Source organism: Amphiura filiformis, chromosome 4, assembly GCF_039555335.1.
Source record: "Amphiura filiformis chromosome 4, Afil_fr2py, whole genome shotgun sequence".
Taxonomy (NCBI): Eukaryota; Metazoa; Echinodermata; class Ophiuroidea; order Amphilepidida; family Amphiuridae; genus Amphiura; species Amphiura filiformis.
In genome coordinates, this window is record NC_092631.1 from 16,835,559 (window position 1) to 16,843,991 (window position 8,433).

At 35.9% G+C, this 8,433-nt stretch overlaps 1 long non-coding RNA gene across 1 annotated transcript; it reads left to right on the forward strand.

Moving 5' to 3' along the window:
- The first annotated feature begins 299 nt into the window (after positions 1-299).
- LOC140149701 (uncharacterized) lies at positions 300-4,216 on the forward strand. The gene is made up of 4 exons (XR_011858706.1): positions 300-362; positions 883-1,073; positions 3,248-3,280; positions 4,193-4,216. It is a non-coding gene; the product is annotated as an uncharacterized lncRNA (long non-coding RNA).
- The last annotated feature ends 4,217 nt before the right edge of the window (positions 4,217-8,433 follow it).

Genomic DNA, 8,433 nt, shown 5'->3' on the forward strand with positions numbered 1-8,433 from the left:
TGGCCTAGCGGGACGGGCACTGACTCATAATCGGAAGGTTGCGGGTTCGAGCCCCGGCGACACCATCGTGTTGTGCCCGTGAGTAAGGCACTTTATCTCGATTACTCTTCTCCACCCAGGTGTTTAAATGGGTACCGGCATTCTTAAATGCTGGGAAGGTAACAAACTCGCTGTAGAGGAGGTGTAGCGATCCCCCTATAGCAACATTACATGGAGGAGTCTGGCCCAATCGCCAATGAAAGAGAGATGGGCACTCCGATCACTGTTTATACAAGATCGTCTCCTTTACCTTTACCTTTTTTAACTTTGTATGCTCATTACGGTGACACGCGTATCATCCATATCAGAGTTCTTAGCTTCACGTAAGTAAACAACACTTTGACAAATGCTCATTGTTGGAGAAAATGATAAGAAAGCACGATTTTAACCCAAATATCGACCTTTTTTTTAGTGTATATGTCTAAAAGTTGGTAAAAATAAAAAACAAAAACATAAAAAACAAAAACAAAAACAAAAACGCCTCTCTAGATCTTCACAATCCCTATTTATTTTTAAAATTAAAATACCAGTAAAAATAAGAATAAAAAACAACAGAAGATACTTTTTTATGTTGACCACAGTCTAAATCATATTTTTTTCATGATTTTCTTCAAAACCGAGCATTTTTTACATACAGTTGACGTCACGGATGAATTCATCAATACAATTCTAAATTAAAAGTTAATTTCTAGAAATAACTTGATGCGAGACAACTTGAACGCTTTACCTTTGCTTATTGCATACTTTTATATATTTTAGACCAAGCAGTGATGAGGCCCAAACATTTCCATAATTCCAGGGTTAATACCAGCCTTAAAAACGTTGTTGTCTTTTTATATACAGTCCTGGAAGTGTGATCATCAACTACGTAATTATCATAATGAATGTCAGCAGTTATGCCAATGTGAGTACGAAGCAGATCTTGACGGCCATTAAAGAGGAAGTGTTGACCATAATTCGTGATGCAGTCATTGCCAACGACTGGTATTTAGGAACGCTGCCAATCGTCGTCGAATCGATACGAATATTGAAAGGTTAGTTTTATTAAAACCCTAGAACTACAGATTTGCATATAGGTGCCCTCACATTGTGACGTCATAGCGACATTATGTTGGGAATTGTTGTACTAACTTTGGTATCAGTGAATAGATGAGACCCGTGAAAGGACTTATAGCTATACATTGTTACCAAATATAACAGTATTTGACGTTTATATCTCGTAGTCCGTATTACAAAATATGGCTCAGTATTCTAGGGTTACTAACAAAAAAGGTCAATCTAAACACAGCCAAAAAAGAAAGTCTCCAGTAGTTCCATCCCCATTTAATCAGATTCTGATGAGTTTATGGCAAAATAATTTATATAATAATTTTCTATACCCTTTCCTTCGAAGATTGATACCAAATTTGATATCAAAAGTTTAATCATCATGAGCAAAGGAACCGTTGTTTGGAAATTCGTGCAATTTTAAAAATGACAAATTACGAATTGACCACGCAAAAGTCAATGCATGGTATCAGCGTATTATGTGGCCCGAAGCAACCCGTACAGGAATCATTGTACACTTGCCATGCTTGCCTGCGCACAATTAAAAGAGCGGGGTATTTGATTTGCATTTTGACATGCATGGGTAAACCTTTAATGACAATGAATTTAGACTTCTCAGATGCGTGTTGATGTGTAGATGTTAAAAAATACTTTTTTATAATGTCGTAAAAGAAGCCATTGCAGATAATGTTGTGTGAATGCTGATAATTTTATATTTTATGTTGATGATGCTTACAAGAAAACGTATTGAAAAAAATTTGTCTCATTACTTGTTTTGAAGTCTGCGCAAACTGTTTAGAACTTGAACTCAATTAATCTCCCGGTAAAGAACTTTACAACAACGCCGAAATGTGTGTAACAGCTACACATACAACCCGACATGTTATACCCCATTTGAAATTCCCGCAGTCACCTGCCGGCCTATAAAGGCGACGTAATTCTTGGCACACACGCTAGCTCCGCCGCGTGATACAACTTCCTATGTCATTTTTAAAATTGCACGAATTTCCAAAGAAAGGTTCCCATGCTCACGATGATTAAACTTTTGATATCAAATTTGGTATTAATCTTCGAAGGAGAGTGTATAGAAAATAATTATATAAATTATTTTGCCATAAACTCATCAGAATCTGATTAAATGGGGATGGAACTACTGGAGACTTTCTTTTTTGGTTGTGTTTAGTCCAACTATATATGTCTTTTAACTTGTGTCTATCGAGTTATTAGTTCAATGAGATAGTTATTGAAAATCTTAATTCTCGTAAAAGCTTGCGCCGTAATGAATGTGGGATCAGCCCCACCGATCAGGTGTCAGCGCCAAGGCAGTGTCACAACCCCTCCGGTTTACAGACACCGCACGATTAGAAGAAATCGGAAAGTGTCGTAAAAAACAATGGAGGCTGGTGGCAAGAATTATCGCACCACGTACGTCGAAGTTCACTTTTCAATGGGCGAACTCCTGTTACGAAAACAAAACGACTGGTGAAAAAAGTCAATCAAATGACCTCAAAAGGTCAAATCGTCTGTGAAAATTGAAATGGCGAAAAAGCGCCATATTTATATGTGACGTGTTGTGTCAAAAGGAGACACTTTTGGGCAGGTTATAAATTTTGAGGTTTTTACATATCTTAGATATATATTATAGAGATATTTTACTCCACGACGCCGTTTTCCGTAATGAAATTAGACATTCCAAAGCGAAGATATTGAGTTCGTAAGTTATGGTATTATAAAATAGGAAATCGAGATATCGGACTTTAACAATATTATTGACAATGTTGAGAGTAGGAATTACCTTCCAAAATTTCTCAAAATGAGATGCCAGTAACGTTATATTCTGGTCTGAAACTATCAGACAATGTTTTTAACATTAATAACATCACAAATTCGAAACAAACCCAAATTGTGAAAAAATCACCCCGGGCAGATATTTGGATATTTCTCCATTTACGATCCTGCCCAAAAGTGTCATTTGGGTAATTGCAATATAGCAATAATGGAAAGAAAAGTGCAATAGCAATATTAACTTGACAGAATTTCGCAGCAATTTTGCAGCAACTCAGTTTCAATCCATTTGCGTTACTGTGTACTTGATGACCATTTAAATATAGCGCGATATATAAATTGATGCCATTCATATTTGTTTTCTTTTTATCGGCAGCTCACTCGGTATATGGTTCATTGAAAACCGAAGGTATGTAATGCAGTTTCAAGTACTTCCCCACCCACCCTATCCAGGGGAATATGGTTCATTGGTGGGGATTATAAAGCTGTGATTAAATAGGGATTAACGTTTGGGCCTCTCAGATTGGTGTGTGCAGCGTTTTGTAAACACGTATAGCCTGGGGGATTGGCAAAGATAAACACAAAGGGATGTAGCGGGGAATGTAAAGCTACAGTGGTCCCCAGGGGTCGAAGATCAGAAAATCAGAGCCCATTTGAGAAGACATCAGGCTGTAAGACTATAGTGACTAATGACACAAACCATATATAAACCTACTGATCACCACAAATCATGAGACTGCCCCTTCCCTTTGAGGACTCATCAACTTTTTTTATTACCCTCGCGACCCATTATTGAAAACCCTGCGATGTGATTGGTCAAAACGCGTCACGCGAGGGCACTATATTTGAAATGATATGTCCTGAATGCGTATTGAATGCAGTAAAGCGTGTACATTCTAGGCAGAGCATAACGCAATGTTACGCATACAATTTTCCAGCAATACGCGATGTCACTTACGGTGTGGATACGGCTGTGTGGATACAAGCTTTACCTTGATGTTAACGACTTTTAATAATGGGCAAAAAAGTGACATTTTCTTGAAGTTTGACAGACAAATAAATGTGTCATCGTCAGTAAAAAACGTCTAGATAATAAATAAAAATAAATAAATGAAATAAACGCTGGTACTATTAGGTAAAGCGGTACCCCGATGCTGGAACTCGTTATTTACCGGCAAGGCAGAGCCCGTACCGCTAAACCACCGTGCCCCCCTCGTTGGCGTCCGCGTTCCTGCACGGGACATTATTTGGGTGTAAAGAACACGACATGTCCCTTTAGTTCTTAGGTAGCACTCAAATTTACTCTCTTTTTTTCTTACAGCTCCAGCAACACCAGCAGAAAAAGGTAAGGCATATTTATCAAAGAATCTGATTTTAAAAGAAAATGTAAAAATGATATTTAAATCTGATGCAGACAAGGCAAATCAGTGACTTGTCGCCAAGTCTAGGCTCGCTCGGTCGTGCGTTATTGTTGATTTTGTATTCTTTTATCATATTCTTATTTGCAAATGTCTTAAATGGTCGCCAAACTCCATAAACATTTGCAATTTTTTCACTCTCTTCGCTGGCATTTTTAGTCATAATAATTCCGCGCCACGTATGTTATGATGAAAGCTATGATGAAAGTGTGCGATTTTGATTTTTAAATACTAAAGGAGAAAATGTTAATATGACGATACATGCGCAGTGTAGACGACTGATGGATGCATGTAGTCTAGATCCTGATAATGATAAGGGTGTGATGATGATGATGGTGACGATAACGACTGTAAGAGCCCAATACGTAACAAAATCCCAGTACGTATCAATTTGATACGTATTGGGCTCAACCTCTTCTACCTAGAACAAAAAGTGGCAAAAAATAATTCATCCCGCCCAATACGTAACAAAACTAAAATTTGATTAAAATTACTTTATTCATACTCCCTCCCTCTGTAGTGGTTTTTGTTACGTATTGGGCTCTATACATTTTTTTGTTACGTATTGGGCTCCGGTTGTTTTTCAAGCAAATTATGGATATTATGTGCATGTGTTTTTATAGAAGTACTTTATATTGACCCAGTAACTCATTTTGAGTCTTTCTAGAACAAAATATTTGACAGTGTTTTATCTCTAGACTTGGAATTTATTTGTTACGTATTGGCCTCTGGTTATTTTAAAAGGACATTATCATGATTAAATGTATGTTTTTGTTATAGAATTACTTTATATTGACTCAGTAAATCCTTTTGAGTCATTTTGAGTCTTTCTAGAAAAAAATTTGACAGTGTTTTTTCTCTAGACTTAGAATTTTTTTGTTACGTATTGGGCTCTGGTTATTTTTAAAGCAAATTATGGGTTTTAGGTGCATGTTTTTGTTATAGAATTACTTTATATTGACTCAGTAAATCCTTTTGAGTCATTTTGAGTCTTTCTAGAAAAAAAATTTGACAGTGTTTTTTCTCTAGACTTTTTTTTTGTTACGTATTGGTCTCTGGTTATTGTGGTGATTAGTTGCATTTTTTGTTTGCAATAAACTTACTTTATATTGACCCGGTAACTCATTTTGAGTCATTTTGAATAATTCTAGAACAAAGCTGATTATGGTTATTAGGTGCATGTTTTTGTTATAGAATTACTTTATATTGACTCAGTAACTCATTTTGAGTCATTTTGAGTCTTCTAGAAAAAAATTTGACAGTGTTTTTTCTTTAGAATTTTTCTTGTTACGTATTGGGCTCTGGTTATTTTTAAAGCAAATTATGGTTATTAGTGCGTGTTTTTGTTATAGAATTACTTTATATTGACCCAGTAACTCATTTTGAGTCATTTGTGACTCTTTCAAGAGTCATTTTGAGTATTTTTAGAACAAAATATTTGTCAGTGTTTTTCGGCTGGATTTTTTTGTTACGTATTGGGCTCTATACATTTTTTATGCGTTTTGGAGGTTACACTGTCGGAAAAGCTCTTTTATCCGGATTTTTTCGCATATATGGACATGACTTGACCTCCGGTTAATATTTATCGAAGAAAGAAAACAATTCGAGTGGGTCTAGATTTTTGTTACGTATTGGGCTCTATACATTTTTTATGTGTTTTGGAGGTTACACTGTCGGTAAAGCTCTTTTATCCGGATTTTTTCGCATATATGGACATGACCTGACCTCCATTTAATATTTATCGAAGAAAGAAAAAAAAATTCGAGTGGGTCTATTTTTTTTTTTCGTACTGGGCTCTATACATTCTTTATGCGTTACACGGTCGGTAAAGCTCTTTTATCCGGATTTTTCGCATATATGTACATGACCTGACCTCCAGTTAATATTTATCGAACAAAGAAAAAAAATTCGAGTGGGTCTAATTTTTTGTTACGTATTGGGCACTTTACATTTTTATGTGTTTTGGAGGTTACACTGTCGGAAAAGCTCTTTTATCCGGATTTTTTCGCATATATGGAAATGACTTGACCTCCGGTTAATATTTATCGAAGAAAGAAAACAATTCGAGTGGGTCTAATTTTTTGTTACGTATTGGGCTCCATACATTTTTTATGTGTTTTGGAGGTTACACTGTCGGAAAAGCTCTTTTATCCGGATTTTTTCGCATATATGGAAATGACTTGACCTGACTTGTTAATATTTATCGAAGAAAGAAAACAATTCGAGTGGGTCTAATTTTTTGTTACGTATTGGGCTCTATACATTTTTTATGTGTTTTGGAGGTTACACTGTCGGAAAAGCTCTTTTATCCGGATTTTTTCGCATATATGGACATGACCTGACCTCCATATAATATTTATCGAAGAAAGAAAAAAATTCGAGTGGGTCTAATTTTTTGTTACGTATTGGGCTCTATACATTCTTTATGCGTTACACGGTCGGTAAAGCTCTTTTATCCGGATTTTTCGCATATATGGACATGACCTGACCTCCAGTTAATATTTATTGAACAAAGAAAAAAAATCGAGTGGGTCTAATTTTTTGTTACGTATTGGGCTCTTTACATTTTTTATGTGTTTTGGAGGTTACACTGTCGGAAAAGCTCTTTTATCCGGATTTTTTCGCATATATGGAAATGACTTGACCTCCGGTTAATATTTATCGAAGAAAGAAAACAATTCGAGTGGGTCTAATCTTTTGTTACGTATTGGGCTCCATACATTTTTTATGTGTTTTGGAGGTTACACTGTCGGAAAAGCTCTTTTATCCGGATTTTTTTTCGCATATAAGGAAATGACTTGACCTCCGGTTAATATTTATCGAACAAAGAAAACAATTCGAGTGGGTCTAATTTTTTGTTACGTATTGGGCTCTATTTTTTTTAATGTGTTTTGGAGGTTGCACTGTCGGTAAAGCTCTTTTATCCGGATTTTTTCGCATATATGGACATGACCTGACCTCCAGTTAATATTTATCGAAGAAAGAAAAAAAATTCGAGTGGGTCTAATTTTTTGTTACGTATTGGGCTCTATACATTTTTATGTGTTTTGGAGGTTACACTGTCGGTAAAGCTCTTTTATCCGGATTTTTTCGCATATATGGACATGAGCTGACCTCCAGTCAATATTTATCGAAGAAAGAAAAAAAAAATTCGAGTGGGTCTAATTTTTTGTTAAGTATTGGGCTCTTTACATTTTTTATGCGTTTTGGAGGGGACACTGTCGGAAAAGCTCTTTTATCCGGATTTTTTCGCATATACGGACATGACCTGACCTCCATTTAATATTTATCGAAGAAAGAAAAAAAATTCGAGTGGGTCTAATTTTTTGTTACGTATTGGGCTCTATACATTCTTTATGCGTTACACGGTCGGTAAAGCTCTTTTATCCGGATTTTTTGCATATATGGACATGACCTGACCTCCAGTTAATATTTATCGAAGAAAGCAAAAAATTCGAGTGGGTCTAATTTTTTGTTACGTATTGGGCTCTATACATTTTTTATGCGTTTTGGAGGTTACACTGTCGGAAAAGCTCTTTTATTCGGATTTTTTCGCATATATGGACATGACTTGACCTCCAGTTAATATTTATCGAAGAAAGAAAAAAATTCGAGTGGGTCTAATTTTTTGTTACGTATTGGGCTCTTTACATTTTTTATGCGTTTTGGAGGTTACACTGTCGGAAAAGCTCTTCTATCCGGATTTTTTCGCATATATGGACATGACCTGACCTCCATTTAATATTTATCGAAGAAAGAAAAAAATTCGAGTGGGTCTAATTTTTTGTTACGTATTGGCGCTCTATACATTCTTTATGCGTTACACGGTCGGTAAAGCTCTTTTATCCGGATTTTTCGCATATATGGACATGACCTGACCTCCAGTTAATATTTATCGAAGAAAAAAAATTCGAGTGGGTCTAATTTTTTTGTTACGTATTGGGCTCTATACATTTTTATGCGTTTTGGAGGTTACACTGTCGGAAAAGCTCTTTTATCCGGATTTTTCGCATATATGGACATGACTTGACCTCCGGTTAATATTTATCGAAGAAAGAAAACAATTCGAGTGGGTCTAGATTTTTGTTACGTATTGGGCTCTACACATTTTTTATGTGTTTTGGAGGTTACACTGTCGGTAAAG